Below are 19,275 nucleotides of genomic sequence, written 5' to 3' on the forward strand. Positions count from 1 at the left end.
ACATATACAACATAAAACTGCCATCTTAATTATTTTTAAAGAGTACAGCTTGTAGCATTAATTACAGTCAAAATGTTGTACAACCATCATTACCATTTCCAAAAGTTTTCCATCACCTCAAGCAGAAACTCTGTAACCAGGAGGCAGCAACTTACCTCCCAGTTCCCTGTTCAGTTCAGTTCAGGCGCTCAGTCGTGTCTGACTCTTTGTGACCCTACAGACTGCAGCACACCAGGTCTCCACGTCCCTCACCAACTCTTGGAGTTTACTCAAAGTCGTGTCCATTGAGTCGGTGGTGCCATTCAACCATCTCATCCTCTGTCGTCCCCTTCTCCTCTTGCCTTCAATCTTTCCCATCATCAGGGTCTTTTTCACTGAGGCAGTTCTTTGCATCAGGTGGCCAAAGTATTAGAGTTTCAGCTACATCAGTCCTTCCAATGAACACCCAGGACTGATCTCCCTTAGGATGGACTGGTTGGATCTCTTTGCAGTCCAAGGGACTCTCAAGAGTCTTCTCCAACACCACAGTTCAAAAGCATCAATTCTTCGGCACTCAGCTTTCTTTATAGTCCAACTCTCATATGCATACATGACCACAGGAAAAACCATAGCCTTGACTAGACGGACCTTTGTTGGCAAAGTAATGTCTCTGCTTTTTAATATGCTATCTAGGTTGGTCATAACTTTTTTCCAAGGAGTAAGCATCTTTTAATTTCATGGCTGCAATCACCATCTGCAGTGATTTTGGAGCCCCCCCAAAATAAAGTCTAACACTGTTTCCATTGTTTCCCCATCTATTTGCCATGAAGTGATGGGACCAGATGCCATGATCTTCGTTTTCTGAATGTTGAGTGTTGAGCTTTAAGCCAACTTTTTCACTCTCTTTCACTTTCATCAAGAGGCTCTTTAGTTTTTCTTCACTGTCTGCCATAAGGGTGGTGTCATCTGCATATCTGAGGTTACTGATATTTCTTCCGGCAATCTTGATTCCAGCTTGTGCTTCTTCCAGCCTGGCATTTCTCATGATGTACTCTGCATATAAGTTAAATAAGCAGGTGACAATATACAGCCTTGATGCATTCCTTTCTCGATTTGGAACCAGTCTGTTGTTCCATGTCCAGTTCTAGCTGTTGCTTCCTGACCTGCATACAGGTTTCTCAAGAGGCAGGTCAGATGGTCTGGCATTCCCATCTCTTGGAGAATTTTCCAGAGTTTGTTGTGATCCACACAGTCAAAGGCTTTGGCACAGTCAATAAAGCCGAAGTAGATGTTTTTCTGGAACTCTCTTGCTTTTTCTATGATCCAACGGATGTTGGCAATTCAATCTCTGGATCCTCTGCCTTTTCTAAATCCAGCTTGAACATCTCAAAGTTCACAGTTCATGTACTGTTTAAGCCTGGCCTGGAGAATTTGAGCATTACTTTGCTGGTGTGTGAGATGAGTGCAACTGTGCAGTAGTTTGAGCATTCTTTGGCATTGCCTTTCTTTGGGATTGGAAGGAAAACTGACCTTTTCCAGTCCTGTGGCCACTGCTGAGGTTTCCAAATTTGCTGGCATATTGAGTACAGCACTTTCACAGCATCATCTTTCAGGATTTGAAATAGCTCAACTGGAATGCCATCACCTCCACTAGCTTTGTTCGTAGTGATGCTTCCTAAGGCCCACTTGACTTCACATTTCAGAATGTCTGGCTTTAGGAAAGTCATCACACCACCATGATTAACTGGGTTGTGAAGCTCTTTTTTGTATAATTCTGTGTATTCTTGCCACCTCTTCTTAATATCTTCTGCTTCTGTTAGGTCCATACCATTTCTGTCATTTATCGTGCACATCTTCGCATGAAATGTTCCCCTGGTATCTCTAATTTTCTTGAAGAGATCTCTAGTCTTTCCCATTCTATTGTTTTCCTCTATTTCTTTTCTTTGATCACTGAGGAAGGCTTTCTTATCTCTCCTTGCTATTCTTTGGAACTCTGCATTCAAATGGGTATATCTTTTCTTTTCTCCTTTGCCTTTCACTTTCTTCTTCTCACAGCTATTTGTAAGGCCTCCTCAGACAACCATTTTGCCTTTTGGCATTTCTTTTTCTTGGGGATGGTCTTGATCACTGCCTCCTGTACAATGTCATGAACCTCCGTCCATAGTTCTTCAGGCACCCTATCCGATCTAATCCCTTGAATCTATTTGTCACTTCCACTGTATAATTGTAAGGGATTTGATTTAGGTCATACCTGCATGGTCTAGTGGTTTTCCCCCCTTTCTTCAATTTAAGTCTGAATTTGGCAATAAGGAGTTCATGATCTGAGTCACAGTCAGCTCCCGGTCTTGTTTTTGCTGACTGTATAGAGCTTCTCCATCTTTGGCTGTAAAGAATGTAATCAATCCCAGGCCCTGGTAATTTCTACTTTACTGTCTCTACGAACTTGCCTTTTCTAAATATTCATATGAGGAATACCATACAATATCTGTCCTTATGGAACTCACTTATGTCACTTAGCATGTTTCAGTGTTCATCTGTATTGCAGCACAGAACTTCATCCTTCTTTTTGACTGAATAATATTCCATGGTGGGTATATGCCGCCACTCTGTTTATCCCCTGAACTCTCGATGGATATTTGGGCACTGCCTGCCACTTGGTCAGACACTCTGCTCTCAGCTAATATTTGCCTAGCTTAACTTTTTCCATTCTTTTCCCAGCAAATTTTCCATGTCTTTCCTTGTATTTTAGGTGCCCCTTAGAAACACTTGAGAACAAGATTTCATTCTTTTAATAGAACTCTAATTTAACAACCTTTGACTTTAAACTAGTGTTTTATCTACTTACACTTTTGTGATACGTTAAGATTTACTAACAGTCTTTTTGGAAGGGGGGTTACTTATCACTTTTTTCTATTTCCCATCTCTTTCTTAACTTTTAGTTGATAAGTTTGTTATGTTTTTTTAAACCCTCTACCACATTACTTTGCCGACAAAGGTGCATCTAGTCAAGGCTATGGTTTTTCCTGTGGTCATGTATGGCTGGGAGAGTTGGGCTGTGAAGAAAGCTGAGTGCTGAAGAATTGATGCTTTTGAACTGTGGTGTTGGAGAAGACTCTTGAGAGTCCCTTGGACTGCAAGGAGATCCAACCAGTCCATTCTGAAGGAGATCAGCCCTGGGATTTCTTTGGAAGGACTGATGCTAAAGCTGAAGCTCCAGTACTTTGGCCACCTCATGCGAAGAGTTGACTCATTGGAAAAGACTCTGATGCTGGGAGGGATTGGGGGCAGGAGAAGAAGGGGACGACAGAGGATGAGATGGCTGGATGGTATCACTGACTCGATGGACGTGAGTCTGAGTGAACTCCGGGAGTTGGTGATGGACAGGGAGGCCTGGCATGCTGCAATCCATGGGGTCGCAAAGAGTCGGACGTGACTGAACTGAACTGAACCAGTCTGGAAGTTATATATTCAATTTATGACTTTAGTTGAAAGTTTAACATTATCTCTAGTATTCTGTCCCTCTTCTCAATTAATAAAAGATCTTTACCTATGACTGGAGCTTCCCTGGTAACTCAGTGGTAAAGAATCCATCTGCCAAGCAGGACTCATTGAGTTCGATCCCTAGGTCGGGAAGATCCCCTGGAGAGGGAAATGGCAACCCACTCCAGTATTCTTGCCTGGGCAATCCCATGGAAAAGGGAGCCTGACGGGCTATAGTCCATGGGGTTGCAAAGAGTCAGACACGACTTAGCAACTAAACGACTTTACCTATGATGACCTCTCTTGACTTTACATCAATATTGACTGCTATTTTAGCTCCACCATGTTTCTACCCACTCAACATTAGCCCTTACTATCATTAATGCGATTTGTGCTTGCTTAGATTCACCCACATATTTACCAAGCTCCTTATTCAGAGCTCCACTCCTTTTTACATTTCATTCCCTCCCTCTGGTTATTTCCTTTTTCCTAAAGTAGTTCCTCCTGTCAGAGTCTGTTGGTGGTAAATTTTATGTGAAACACTTTATTTCACCCTAAATCCTAAATAAGGATCCAACTGCATGCACCCTTCTAGGGTAGTAATTCTTTTCCACCAACTGAAGAATCGTCTGGATTCTATTACTGTTGCTGAGAAGTGAGATGTCGGTCTAACTATTGTACCTTGTGGATAACCTGACTCTTCATGCTGGCTGTATGTAAGATCTCTTCAGCTTTAGAGTTCTGCTGTGTCGACATGTGGAATCTGGAGCAGGGGGCAGGAGTGGGTGGTGAGTGGGATGCTCAGCACTCAAACTTTCTGGTTCTTAAGATGCACGTCTTTCATTATTCTAGAAAATGTTCAATCATTATCTGTTTGTTTGTTTAGTCATTAACTCTTTGTATAGGACCTGTTATTCATTCTCTCCTTTTTGAAGGTATGACATATGTCAGACCTCCTCATTCCATTCTCCATGTCTTTAAACCTTTCCTCTGTATTCTCTCTTTTATCCTTTGTGCTACCATCTGAAATGTCCTCGTTATCTACCCAGTTGGGGGGTCAGGAAATGTTTTTAGTAAAGAGCCAGAGAGTAAACATACTAGGCTTTGGGAGCCACATCCAGTCTAAGTAGAATATTTTCAGTTGTCTCTTTTTTATATCCTTTAAAAATATAAAAGCCATTCTTACCATGCAGGCTGTACAAAAACAAACCACAACCGAGATTTAACCCACAGGCCACAGTGGCCAACTCTTGATCTAACTCATTAATTTTCCCTTTTGTGCCTAAGGGGTTGTTTATCCAAACCACTGGGTTTTGATTTCAATGACTATTTTACATTTCCAGAAGTTCTGCTGGCTCCTTTTTAAAAACCTGCCTTATTTTTATGATAGCACCTACTCTTTCTCACGTTTTCTGTTCCTGCCGTTCATATGCCGAGTCTCTTCTGTCTGCTGATTCTATTATCATCAGCTTTGGACTGCTTTTTATGTCGATCTCTCAGTCTGGAGAGTCTCCCAGAAGCCACAAGGAAATGTAAATTTGAACACAAAACTCATATGAAGGGAAAATGGTTCTGAGTTCTCAGTGAATATTCCCTTCTGAACCAGTTCTGGATCTTGCTAACAGAGACTTTATCTTTTTCTAGTTTACCCATTCCTTTAGCCAGTGTTCAACCTTTTGAAGATCCATACTCTCATCTGGTGTCTGTCTGACACTCACAGACACAAGGCTCTTTCTCTTATTTCTGTGGGAACTAAACTGCAAGTTACCAAAACTGGCAAACACCCTAAGAGACTACAGCATCAGACTGTTCATCAGATGCTTTTTAAATCCCCAACCTCTCCTGCCCCCACTCCACTTTTTAATTTTAATGAGAATTTCTTTCCTGAAAGCAAAATATGCATTGTATTGCAAGGAGTTTATATTAATCTAGTCTGCTATTTTGCCAAAGCCAGAGACCTCCTCCAGTCTTTACTCTATGCATGAATAAACATGCTTACAAAAATGGGACATATGTTCTTTTCTGTAATCTGATCTTTCCCAATTATAACAAGAACAGTCTAATGACCCACATCATTACATGCTATACCATATGATGGTCAATAACTGAAGACAGAAACATAATTTGTTTAACCAATCCTCTTTTGTTAGACATTTGTTTTCAATTTTTTTTTCATTATAATCAAAGCTATAACAACTATTCTTGTAGCTATCTTTGCACACATCCACAGGTATCTCCTCAGAAAAAAAAATTTAACATGGGTCAGTGCAAGAATATCTTACTTTTTAAATTATTGTCTATTAGAAAGATGGCCATTTATCCTCCCACCAACAACACAGAGGGCATCTGTTTCCCAAGAGCTGACCACTCACGGTATGGCAGAGGCGGTTCCTACTCCACGAGTATGATCTGCTCTCCCCCATCTCCCTCTCTGCCTTACAGTTTGGCTAGAATTGGAAGACTAGTTCTTGCCAGAGGAAGCATGAGAAGAAGCAAGGTATCATTTCCCATACAAGGCTCTTAAGAACAGGGATGGATTCTTCTTCCCCCAACTACTTGAGAGAATGAAAGGGAAAAACTCTGAACTATGGAGTGACGAGATTAAAAGCAACCCAGCCCTCTGGGTCAGCACTGGAGAGAGCCACTTGAACAGGGAAGAGTGAGAAACTGGTTATCTCAGGCCACTAAGATTTCTGAGTCTGCCGCTGCAGTTCAGCATTAATTAACGGAACAAATCCAACTGAATGCTATTAAAATAAAAAAAAGACAGTTTGATAAAATGTCATTCTACTGTTTTTATTTACCCTTTATTACTGGAGGTCAACAATTTGTGCTCATTAAGCATCTGTGCTTCTCATTTCATACACCATCAGTTCACCTGCTTTGCCAAATTTTCTACCTCTGAAAGTGTTTTTTTAACCACAACAGTCGGTTGTCAGTATCACTCTCCTGACAAACTTAAACTGTTGCTTAGTTTCATCTAAGCAACTTTTTTCTCTCCAACTGGATGCAGAAACTATTTTTCTCACCACTTTTGAAACCCCTCTACAAAATAACACATAGTTCTGGGTGCCAGGTCACTGCTCAATAAATAATTATACTAGTTGAAAGTCTTAGTTTACATTTTCATTTTCAAACAAGTTTGAGATTTAGAGCCTATGGAGTCTTGGTTCAAGGGAAATGAAACACTGAAAAATAAAAAGAGAGACTTTCACAGCTAGGAGGAGGCTTGCAGGCCATCTGGACTTGCAGCCAGAATCTCTGGTTCAGAACTCAGCTTTGAGATTTTAAGAATATTACATAATTTCCTACTGAAAATCCCTACATACCTCCAGCCTTATTGTGGGGATGAAGTAAGATACTATAGATAGATGGATACTTATGTTAGAAAAGAGGGAACATTTCAGATCAATAACCTAAGCTCCTACTTCAAGAACCTACAAGAACAAAATAAACTCAAAGTAAGCAGAAGGAAAGGAATAATAAAGAGGACAAATCAATGAAATAAAAAACATAAAGACAAAACTCAATAAAATGAAGAGGTTCATCAACAATTTTGACAAACCTGCTCAAGACTGACAAAGAAGGAAGAGATACAAATCACCAACAATGGGAATGAAACAGGATATCACACAAGTCCTGCAGGCATCAAAAGGATAATAAAGGAAGACTAGGAACAGGAGGAAAAGGGGACGCAGGGGATGAGATGGCTGGATGGCATCACCGACTCAACGGACGTGAGTCTGAGTGAACTCCGGGAGCTGGTGATGGACAGGGAGGCCTGGCGTGCTGCAATTCTTGGGGTCGCAAAGAGTCAGACACGACTGAGTGACTGAACTGAACTGAGGAACAACTCAACACACCTAAGTTTGACAATTCAGACAAAATGGACCAATGCCTCAGAAAACACAAACTGCCACAACTCACCCAATAGGAAATAGTCCTACAACTATTAAACAAATTGACTTTGTAATTTTAAAATTACAAAAGAAATGTCCCCCAAAAGAAATGTCCAGCCCCAAAGGCTTCCACTGGAGAATTTCTACCAAGTGTTTAAAGCACTGGGTTGGCCAAAAAGTTCCCTCAGGTTTTTCCACAGCATCTTATTGGCCAACCCAACATAATGATCTATTATATACAATCTCTTCCAGAGTGGGGGGACACCTCCCAGTCCATCTTACCAGCCGTGATACCCAAACCAAAGAAGGCACCAAAAAAACAAAACGACAGATACATCTCTCTCATCAGTATAAGACAAAAATACTGAATAACAGTGAACGGAATTCAGTAATATATAAAAAGAATTAAATTATTAATACATCACTCTTAGGTAGGGAAGTGTTATTTTAACATTGTTGATCTTATCTAGAAGCATGAACATTCATTCTCTCCATTTAGTCACACCTTTATTTCTCCTATCAAACAGTTCTGTCATCCTCATCCCTGCCCCAATGTCTCATATTAAGTTACTCTGTATTTCATATAATTTACTCATCCATTCTCCTGGTCCTCCACCTCAGCAGCTCATCCTCCGGTACCTTTCACCACTCCTTAAGTACAGTTTGTCCTTGGGGGTTTATCCCTTGTCCTCTTTTCTTTTTCCCTATCTTTATTTACTGGAGTTTGCCATCAGCTTCAATTAGCACCCCCTGATTGGATGCCTAAGAAAGTTACCTCTCTAATCTTGATCTCCCTTCTCCAGTGTTCAGCAACACAGACATCAATGTTCCAATGGCAGCAAGGGTACATCTCTGCGTATAAGGAGGTTCCGTTAGTGTCTTCTCCCAGTAAAGAGGGAAAAGTTCAAAATATCGTGTACAGACATTTACCATTCAGATCTCTACTGATGCCATAACTGTTTACTCCTTCCTTAACCAAAATATTTTTGCTGATAAATGGAAATTCTTCATCTGTTAGCCATTCACTGGAAGGCTTGAAACTAGTTACATTCCTGGAAACGGAAATGGTAAGTAACTCAAGTCAAAGGTCCAGGATATACGCTGAGGAGTCGGCTGGGGCTTAGAGTTCTCAGGACTCCAGGTGTCCTTGTCCTGTCCTTTCGCCTCCTCCCTCCTTCTCCTGAACATACCGGTGGCCTCTACCATCACCTCCTCTTTGAGCGCCTTCTCCTCTAACACTGCTTCCGTCTCAGTGGGAACATCACCAGCGGTGAGGACCCTGCTTTCAAGAGTCTGTTGATAGTATAACCATCCTACTGACTCAACTTCTCTTCTTTCACAACTAAAATACTCTGATATTCAAACTTCCTATCATGGACCTGGCATATCTCTGTTCATTTAGGTCTTCTTTAATGTCTTTCAACAAAGTTGTACAGTTTTCTTCATTTAAGGAAAAAAAAAAAAAAAACTAAACTGAGCTAAAGTAAAACACTGGATGAGAGAGAAAAAACTTGGGCTGCATTATGCATATATCTGAAACGCAAAGAGGGAGACTGGGGCCAGAAGCGAGATCCTCCTCCAGATGTCCCCAAATGAAACCTTCAGCTGCCTTTAATCTATCAAATAACTGTGGCAACAGTGAACATCCATTGAATGTCTGCATGTGCTAGGTTCGACCGGCTGTATTCCTTCACATATGTAAACTTCATGACAATCTTATGGAGTACGTACTACAAGCATTCCCACCACGTGCGTGAGGAAACCAAAGCACAGAGGTTAGGAAATTTGCCCAGGGGCATCCATATGGAGTAAAACTTGGACTCAAAGCAGAGTTACTCTAAGGCCCACACTCACTAATGTCTTAACCATTTAAGATAAACTGCCTGTGATGTTAATTCAGGGAACAGAGAGCCCAGGCACAGCGTGCATAAATTATTTTTAAATTACCCAGATGACTACAGCCCCACTGTACACAGGTAATGACAGCTATAGTTAACACACACACAGTAATACTACTCCAAACCTAATGTCAACCCTACATTCATACTGATTTCTCTGCTAGACAAAACAAGAAAACAACGTGCTCAAAGTCAACGACCTACCTGTGTGTCTGTGCACGCAGCAGTTAGTACACGGGCCCATCAAGCAGGCAGAGCCCTATCACAACCCAGGTGCACACTGCTGCTATTACTGCCATGGCCACAGGCCCTTCAAACTACATAGAGAGAGTTCTGCACAAAAGTCATTTCAATAAGGTTGCTGAAAGCAGTATTTCAAAGATTTTTTTAAATTCTGTAGCGACACCAAACAACATCATTTCCTGATTTCCTGCTATGCAAAAGCATGACAAACAGCCTGTTCCAGGAAGACTACCTAGTTTAAAACTCAGGATGTTAATAAGCTAAATGAATTAAACTAAAACAAATTTCCTCATACTAGCACTACTGTTAAGATTCTGAATTCTCTCTTCTATCATTCAAAACAACAAAATGCACTTTTCAGGGAAGCTAACTGCTGATAAAGAACGACTTGTGAAAACTGAACGTAGGCAATTCCCAAGTTACAGGAGAGCAATGTGTGCTTTTCTCAAGACAACCACCATAGTCTATTTACTGGATAAATGTGACCTGGGTGTGAAACAGGGGAAACAGAAAGCTGTTGGTAATTAAAAACCAAAATCAGGTGAGAAAAACCAGTTGTGCACTGATACTGAGTTACTAGTCAAGATTACGACACAACCACAGAGAACCACGGAGATGAGCCACCTTTATTATAGGACTTTGAAAAAAGGAAAAACAAGTAAACCCTGGGCTCAAGAGCAGATTTCTAAGTCCACAAAGGCCCCTAGCAGACACAAAATAAGCATTCCTTCCATTGCTCAACTGTATATAGTGTACTAACAAACAAACATTCTTCATTAACCTAGGTCAAATATTGCTGCATTTAGTCAGTAATAAATCTCAACCCAGAAGTCTCAACTCCAGGATAAGTCCTTGATTGGAAAATTATGCCAATTCCTTTAACTGTTTCCCCTCCCACCAGTTTGATAACATCCCACAAATCAAAATCATGTCTGACAAGTCACTTTTTAACTAGGGTAATACAAAATCAAGATGCACAAATCACCTCAGAATGTTTTCACAAGATAAACCCAGGCCCGCCCAACAGTAACTGAATCAGAATTCCCAAGTATGGGGCTCAAGTTCCTGCCATTTGACAAAGCTCCAGGTGACTTTATTGCAGAGCACACACACAAACTCAAAAGTACTGGTCTAACAAAGAACTGATGACAGTCCTCATTCAGGCTGATGACATCTGAATCCATGTAATTACAGACAACTAAGGAAGCCAAAGAGCAATATACATTATTCACGCAGAAAGTCTACAGACTACAGCATAGACTTCTGGAAGACATGGGCCGGGTGGGGTGTCTTCATCTGTCATCACTATAGACCTACCACTTGTTGTAACTGTACTCATATTTACAACACCCTCCAGTATACGTACTTTACACATACTATCTCATCTCATCCTCACGTCAACCATCTGGGGGATAGGCCTGTTTTTTCTACTTTACTTTGAAGAAAAGTAAGTGTGAATCCCAAAGTCAGGTAACCTGTTTAAGGCCATACAACAAGAAGGTAAGGAGCCCAGATACAAACCCAGGGGCCAGACCTGTACCCCGCTACCCACGGGTTCATGATTTGTTTACTAAAATACTCATTCCGCCTTCATTCATTTATAATAAGCATGTACTACTCTCATAATTAAGGAGGATGGTATTTCCCTGCAGTCACTTTAAAGTGCACCCATTAGATTGTCCCATGTGACAATCAGCTTTTTAGAAAAAAATTAAGCTGAATTCCTGCATGACAAACCAAAACCCCAAATAAGTCCCAGATGAATCTGAGAGGTAACTGTAATAAATGAAACTACAAAAAGAACAACAGGAAAACATAAATGAAACTTCACTTCAGGATAAATTTAGCCACTTGTCCTGGAATCCAAGGAAAAATGGAATCCATGAAAAAATGGAATCCATGAAAAGAAAAGTTCAACAAACTTGATGACAAAGGGATCAAAGGCTTCTGATATTTGTTTATTTTTTTAAGTTGCAATTCAGTGAAGAGACTGGGGAGGCATTTACAACACAGCACTACATTAATAGAAGCAAAGCAATACCATAATAGCCAAAGGAAATAAACAGGAAGCTACACAAAAAGAAGGGGCCAAAGGCTTAACGTTTTTCAATACTTAATCCTCTCAAAAATCAAGGAAATGTATCTTTAAAACAGGACACAGTGACATTTTCCACCTATAAATCAGCAAAGGACAGTAAGATTACAGTATGTGGCACCAACCAGGATCAAAGCAAACATCCCCACACCCCCAGTGCTGGGAGCAGGTACCAACTCTCCTTTCTGAAACACAGTTAGGCTTGAAGCAATAGAAGCCCTGAAACCTGCCTTCACTGACTCTTCAATTCCACTTCCAGAAGTTATTTGTAAGAAAGAGTCGTGAATGCGAACTGAGATTTAATTTCGAGAATGAAATTTTCCATCTGTAACAAGTCCATAAAATATTCACATCTTTGACTCAGCAATTTCACTTTCTAGGAATGCATTCTATGTGAGCAAAGATTTGTATTGTAAACATGCAATCACCAAGCATTCAACAGAAACAGCTATAAATTAAATGTCCAAAATTAGGAGGAAGTTTAAATATTAAGTATGATAAGTCCATGTCATTAATATGATTATTAATAAGCTTTCCAATCAGTTTCAATCAAACAGGAAAATGTTCACAATACAACTGTGAAAAATACAGATTCCACAGTATGGGAGGAGGAGGTGTAAAAACCGGTTGGTTTGTTTGTTTTTCTAAGAAGATCTTCAGATGGATTTTGCTGAAGAATCTTTCCAGAACAGTTAACTTGATGTGCAAGTGCCTAGAGCATAAACTAATTTCTCTAAGAGTTTCCATTTCTCAAGAAAATAGGACTTTCACCTTATGCTATGGAGGCATACAATTCCTATCATTAGGGCTCCAGGCCTCCCTAAATAAGACAGAAAACTCATGCAGCAGTTTGCTAAGCGCAACCTAAATCAGCTTTATGACTTGGGCATCCAACTTCAGCCTTCATGGCTGAATTAAACTTGAGACTCCAATTTTGCCATCCTTTTATAACTAACCATCTTTAAGAGTCATCAGGACCCTTAACCTCACAATTCCAGTCCTTCTTGACTCAAATGCTTCTTATCCTTTTTTAACCCATAAAGTAAAGGGGTGGACTGCATGCGTGTGTCCGACTCTCTGTGACCCCATGGACTGCAGCCCACCAGGCTCCTCTGTCCATGGGACTCCCCAGGCAGGAATCCTGGAGGGGCTGCCATGCCCCTCTCCAGGGGATCTTCCCGACCCAGGGATCGAACCCCTGCACCTGACAGCTCCTGCACTGACAGGCAGGTCCTTTACCACTAGCACCAAAAAGGGTCAACTAAAGGACCTCAAGATCCTTTTAGATTCTGAGATACCACTGACTTACCACTGCCGTGCACACAGAAAGCACATACACACTGGCTCACTGGGGGAGAAATAATACCAACATATAAACTCAAGGTAGCAAGGCCATCCCCAAGACCTCCTTTTGCTTCACCTCCAAAATGTCAAGCATAATGCTTTCTTTTAAGAGCCCCCTTAATTTTCCACTGTTAATAATAATTTAGGGTCCTCATCAACTATTTTCTCCATTATATGGCACAATGTTCTTGCTCTACTTCAGAAACAAAGGAAGTCACACTGGGAAGAGTAAGTCAAGGGTGGAAAAAACCCAGGATACAAAACAAGATTTTATCAGTCTGGAATATCTAAGTACATATAAAGCCAATAAAGGCAGAGTTGAGCACTTGGATCTCAAAACTACAGGGAAATAATTTAGTTTAACAACAGCACGCGCACACACACAGAGCTGTAATTTCAGTGACTATTAGCATCATTTCAGTGAGTCTACTCAATGCTCTGTCGTGACCTAAATGGGAAGGAAATCCAGAAAAGAGGAGTGTACATATACATATAGCTGATCCACTCTGCTGTATAATAGAAACTAACTCAACAGTATAAGGTAACTATACTCCAATAAAAAAATTACATATATACTAATATATAAGACTGATTAGGGAAAAAAAAATTATCACCTTTTTTTTTTGGTCTTTTTTTTTTTTTTTAACAAAGTATGGTGTCAAAAACAAAAGAGTAAGCGTCCCCCCCTACCCTGTACTCTGTTAGATGACACTGTATACTGAATACTGTATGCTGCTCTTTTTTTTTTTTTTTTTTAAAGAGGGACATTATCAAAGTGAATGCAGGGCAGAGGACTGAGAAATAGGTCAGGGGGTTTGAAACTGTCAAATAAGAAACATCTGAAGGGAATGAGGATCGACAGTCTGTGGACTAGAAGACCCAGGAAACAGGACGGTAATCTCAAGGACCACAGAGGACTTGAGAGTGAAGTTAATACAAGAGTGAAGCTGGTAGGCAGAGACTTTAGCAAAATGGACAGGATATTTGGCATCTAAAGGAGACTGCATGCTAACTCACTTCAGTCACGTCCAACGCTTTGGGAGCCTATGGACCGTAGCCCCCCAGGCTCCTCTGTCCATGGGATTCTCCAGGCAAGAATACTGGACTGGGTTGCCATGCCCTCCCTCCGGGGGATCTTTCCAACCCAGGGACTGAACGTGCACCTCTTACATCGCCTGCATTAGCAGATGGGTTCTTTACACTAGCACCACCTAAGTAGGCCCTAAAGGAGACTACTATCATCAGAAATGTGACCTCTACAACACTGAAGCTTCTTTTTCTCAAGACAACCAGAAATAGAGATTTTCATGTGGAAATCTCCCCATTTCTAAGAACTGGCATCCAATGTAAGTTGGGCAGCCCAGTTGTACGCATAGGCCTTTTCTGATCCATGCACACCAATCTGCAACTCATGTCTGGGAAACATGATGGCTATCTTCCAGCATCTGAAGAACTGTCAGAGGTAAAAGGAATAGATTTGTTCTACGCAGCCCCGAAAGGCGACACTCCCAGAGAGGCGAACTGCAGCTCAGTAAGGACAAGCATCCTAAAAACTAGTCTGCAAATTAGAATGGGTGGCCCAGGGGGGTTCACATCACTGTAAGTATTCAAAAAGACACAGGTCAGTAATTCTGCCTTCTAGTACATCTTCTGGCCAAATAACTAAATGCCCACCCCCCACCCCTCCAAAGCCTCAGTTTTCTTTCCTACCTTCCTTCCCTTTCACAAAAAGGAATATTGGGTCTTCCCTAGTGGCTCAGAGAATCCGCCTGCCAGTGCAGGAGTCACAGGCTTAATCCCTGCTCCAGGAAAATTCCACATGTCGAAGAGCAGCCAAGCCCGTGCTCTAGAGCCCATGCTCTGCCACAAGAGAAGCCTCCGCAATGAGAAGCCCGCACACGGCAACACAGTGGCCCCCACTCACTGTAACTAGGGAAAAGCCTGTGCAGCAACGAAGACCCCGCACAGGCAAAAAAATAAATTTTTTTTAAAGGAATATTCTAACACTTAGCCTCCTATCTCTCAGAGTTACTGTAAAGATCAAAATCTACGTGAGAAACAATGTATGAAAGTACAACATGATCGACAAGGACTATAGTAATTTAAGACATTACTGTAATCTTACCACCATCATGTACTGATGTATGTCGAATCTCTCCTACTATACAGATAAAGGGCATATTCCAAATCTAATTCACTCTTTTTTTATTCCTCACTCAGTAGCAAACCTTTGTCGAAAAAACATTTTAAAAAGAGGTTGGAGGAAGAGAGTTAAAATGATGACAAATATAAGAGAATAAGAAAACAAACAGTCAACAAAGCAAACATCCAGGAGGTTAATCATTAACATCACTCACTGGTCAGTCTAAAAGGTACTGGGCCCGTCAAACAGAGGAATATACAAAAGCAATAACGTGTGAGAAGGGGAGATGCTCGCAGGCAGGCACCGGCAGCCAGGTGTCTGTTCTGTAAATAGAGGTACACTGGAAGAGCGTCTTGATCATTCACTTATGGACTGCACGTGTGCTGCACATTTGTCCTGTATGTCTGTTTCACTCTACAACAGCAAAGCTGAACACTTGTAAAGCCTAAAATACTCTCTATTTGGCCATTTACAGAAAAAGTTTGCCTACTTTTCTGTAAAAGTACTCCAGGGTTACAAACCCACAAAGGTGGCTGGATGCTGAGACATAGTTCATCTTCCCACAGCTCCATCCCGTATTTTATGGGTCATCTGGGGGGCATGTGAGCAAAATCCTAGACTGAAAATTACAGCCTAAGTGCAGAGGAGGTAAATGTCACCAAGTGAGGTCTTTGTATTCCTCTGATACACCCAGGATTATAAAAAGTTTAATACTGCTTCTCTTCATCTAGTAATATCACCAAAGAGATCTGAAGAACTCCAAGTGTACAAGGAGTGTGGGACCAGTTCAGGCACGAAAAGATCACGCTTACTGGAGAATCTACCCATTCCCCATGAGTTCTCGAACTCCATCTGCCTGAGCTCCCCTATTTTTAAGGAACCTACAAATACATGAAAAATCCTTTCTTCTTACTTAGTTACCCTATCATTACAGGTTTTCAAAAGAAACAGCTGCAAAAATTAAGAGGAAAGAAAAATAGGGTGGAGATAAATATGTTAACAGAAGTTTTCTGAGCTAAACTTAATATCCAGCAGAAATTAGTGCACAGGTTTATGGCTTTATGAAAGGTTTATATTCCTTGCCTCACTCTGAAGTAATTATATGCAAAGACATTCACATCTCTACCAACAGCTGATCCACAGGAACCTTCATTTTTCTCCTGATAACCTGAATCTCCTTCTGCTTTAGGCAGTATTTCCAACCCTCCCTCCAGGGGGCCACTGTGAGGTCCCAGATGAGATTTACGCTCTTAAGCATTTCTTCCTCCAGTTTACATAGCTTCATTTTCGAAGGCTGGGCTTCCCATGTTGTTTCTGTTTTTTTTTTTTTTTTTAATCTACGCCTTGTGGGCAAGCAGACGGCATGTCCCCCAGGGTTTGCTCAGCCAATGTCTTGTGCTCTGGTTCAGTTATTCTAACTGTACTGAGCGGCTGGGATGGTAACCTGGGAGATCCTGACAGTCTTTCCAGTTAATGCCTCAGTTAGGGACCCTCCTACTCAGCACAGCTTATTGAGCCTGGGCCCCACTCCTGCACCACCCTTCAGTGATTTCACTCAACAGCTAGCCTAAAGCCCTGAGGAAAAGGGCAGCTCCTTATCTAATCCCCACAACATTCTTCCCATGGCTTCAAGCCATCCATTCAACCTCCTCCTTCTCAGGCTTAACTCTACCCCTGACTCATTTCTCTCTATCCTGTTTGCAGGAAGCCTTTTCTCTTCATAGCTTAAAGCTCTGAAGCCTAATGACAAAAAGATTCCAACTACATGCAGAACATTAAATGCCAGAGTTTTCTCCCCTTTGATAGAGGAAGAGGTGGGAACCTGAAGACTCAAACTGGTCAATCATTTATCTAGTAGATATGTCCCCAGAGCAGCAGCTACATCTTCAAGGATTAAATAAACCATGTTTTCAGTGTTCTGAAGATCTACAATTCTAACCCTCTTTCAGAAAGCACTCAGACTAGGTTCCCTCCTAATTCTGATTACTTCTGACTCCTCAGGCTCCCCACAGGAAACTCCCACAGGAGTCGGTATTTTTAATGAACCAAGGAAGAGTTTTAAGAAGATGGGTCGTCTTTCTTTTAAAGTCCCCCTGCTAAAAGTTGCTGAGAACGCTGAGCTCCACTCAAAAGAATATCAGGATCTCCCAGGTTACCATCCCAGCCGCTCAGTACAGTTAGAATAACTGAACCAGAGCGCAAGACATTGGCTGAGCGAAACCGGGGGAAATGCAGTCTGTGTGACCACAACGCACAGATTAAAAAAAAAAAAAAAAAAAACACTTGGGAAGCCCAGCCTTCAAAAAATGAGCTACCTAAACTGGAGGGTGAACTACTTGAGACTTCGTAAGTAAATCACATATGGGAAAAAAGGACAAGTGTCTGCTCCTCCTCCGAAGGAGTGGAACTTGGGGCTTGATGAAGCCCTTTCGAATTTTTGAAGAAAAAAAAAAGAGCGGGTAAGAATCCACCAAAGTCAAGTCTTTTGAGAGCCACGAATAACAATGGCTCAAGCGGTAGAGAAGAGAAACAGCCTCTCTGCAGTCTAGCAGCCCTGCCGGGATTCACACTGCACCGTGCCACACGCTGGGATAACTCAGCTAAGATCTCAGTCGTGTAGACGCGCTCTCCGCAGCCCCTCTCCCGCCTGAGCAGCGCTAGGCCCGTCACTATAGAGCCTGGGTACCAGAGCCCCAGATGCACAGAAGAGCAGCGCCCGGACCCTTCCTTGGGCAGGAAGTGGCTATTCTGATTGCGGGCTCCTCGTGTAAGAAGGTGAGCCGGGTGAAAAGAGGCCAAGATGAGCAGCTGCAGGCGGCTGTGTCTGAATGCAGCGGAAAGCAGATGTGGAAGTGTGTGCGCGCTCAGAAGGGGAGGGGGGGCGGTCCGGATGCCCCTTCGTGGACCGAAGATGCTCTACATAAGCCGCTGGACAAACACAGGGGGGCAAAGGATGGGGGAGGGCTTTGGGGTGCAAAAGTGGCTGCATGGCTGAGGCTGAGCCTTTAGAAAAAGAGGTGGAGGTGGGTGCGAGCTAACCGGGGCTCTAGGGGGCGTGTGGGGGTGGGGAGGTCGCGTTAAGAGCTCCCTGTACCCCGGGGGTGGGGCCCGTTACCAGTTACCCTCCTCGCTGGGGGCTAAGGCCCCGGAGGTCCTCTCCCGGGCCCCCGAGACGTCTGGGAAGGCCTACTCCGAGGCTGCACGCCCCCGCCACGCAGGGCAGCAGCCTCCCCCCCGGCTCCCGCGACCCCAGAGCAGCCAGACCCGGTCCAGCCCGGTGCCCGGCTCTCGCGGCCGGCCCCGGGGTTCCTACCACGAGCCTCTTCCGGGCCGGCGCCCCGGCTGCTCCGGGCTCCCGCAGCCGCCAGGAGTCCTACCGGCTTCCAGTTCAGCGGCGAGCCGCTGCCGCCTGCGCGAGACTCGGGTTCCCAAAAGCCGCTCTCGCCGCCTGCAGCCCGCCTTCCAGGCCGCGCCGGATCCTCCGCTCCCCCTGCTGGCGAGCAACCATTTCCGACCTGTGCCGGCGGAACTTGCCGAAGTGCGCAGCGCCGGAAATGGCCGAACCCAGGCGCTCGGGAGCCTGGGGTCCGGGGTGTGTGGGGGGGGGGCCCGAGGGCAGAAGGGGCGGGGCGAGGGCTTCAGCGGCTCCGCCAACCGCGCCCGAAGAGCCTCGGAGGCCTCGGACCCCCGCAGCCCGGCTCCCCAGGGTCCGCGAGCGGCGGCGCCGGGGATTGTGGGAGCCGCCGGGGGAGAAGAAGCGTGGGCCTGCCTCTCTCGGCGCTCAGACCCGCCTCCTAGCAGTGCCCCAACTCTTTCCGAAAAACCTCTCCGCGGGGTGCAGAGCGAAAGCTCTCCGCCGGTCCTGGAACGCGTTCCGACTCCAGAGCCTCAGCCATTGAACTTCAGGTCTAAAACTAAAGCCGTCCCCACAGAAAAGGCCTTCTTCAATGAGCTGACGCTCTCCGAAAAGGTCTGGAGTTGGGAAACACTGAATATTTAACAACAAAGAAAGGCCGGACGGCAAGAATGCCTAGGGAGAAAATCCCGCGGCTTTGCAGAAACAATGGCTTAGTCCAGTCGTGTTGGCGTGATCAGCCACAACCGAGAGGAAAAGGCGAAGCTGTTTGAAATACTTAAGAGCCAACCTCTCGGAATGGAAAAGTGCACACATCCTACAACTCTTAAGAGACTTGT

The 19,275-nt window shown here is 43.4% G+C and overlaps 1 protein-coding gene across 2 annotated transcripts in view; it reads right to left on the reverse strand.

The window, feature by feature from the left end:
* The window catches only part of EXTL3 (exostosin like glycosyltransferase 3), a 100,223-nt gene that overhangs the window by 44,820 nt on the left and 36,128 nt on the right, over positions 1-19,275 (reverse strand). The window contains exon 1 of one of the 2 annotated variants that reach the window (XM_040236235.1): positions 18,459-18,608. The exons of the other annotated variant lie outside the window; for it this stretch is intronic. The gene's annotated coding sequence lies outside the window, so the exon portion shown is untranslated. Of the gene's footprint in view, positions 1-18,458; positions 18,609-19,275 lie in introns of those variants that run through there. 2 annotated transcript variants of the gene reach the window in all.

The sequence above is a fragment of the Oryx dammah genome, unplaced genomic scaffold (genome assembly GCF_014754425.2).
Source record: "Oryx dammah isolate SB20612 unplaced genomic scaffold, SCBI_Odam_1.1 HiC_scaffold_1, whole genome shotgun sequence".
Lineage (NCBI taxonomy): Eukaryota > Metazoa > Chordata > Mammalia > Artiodactyla > Bovidae > Oryx > Oryx dammah.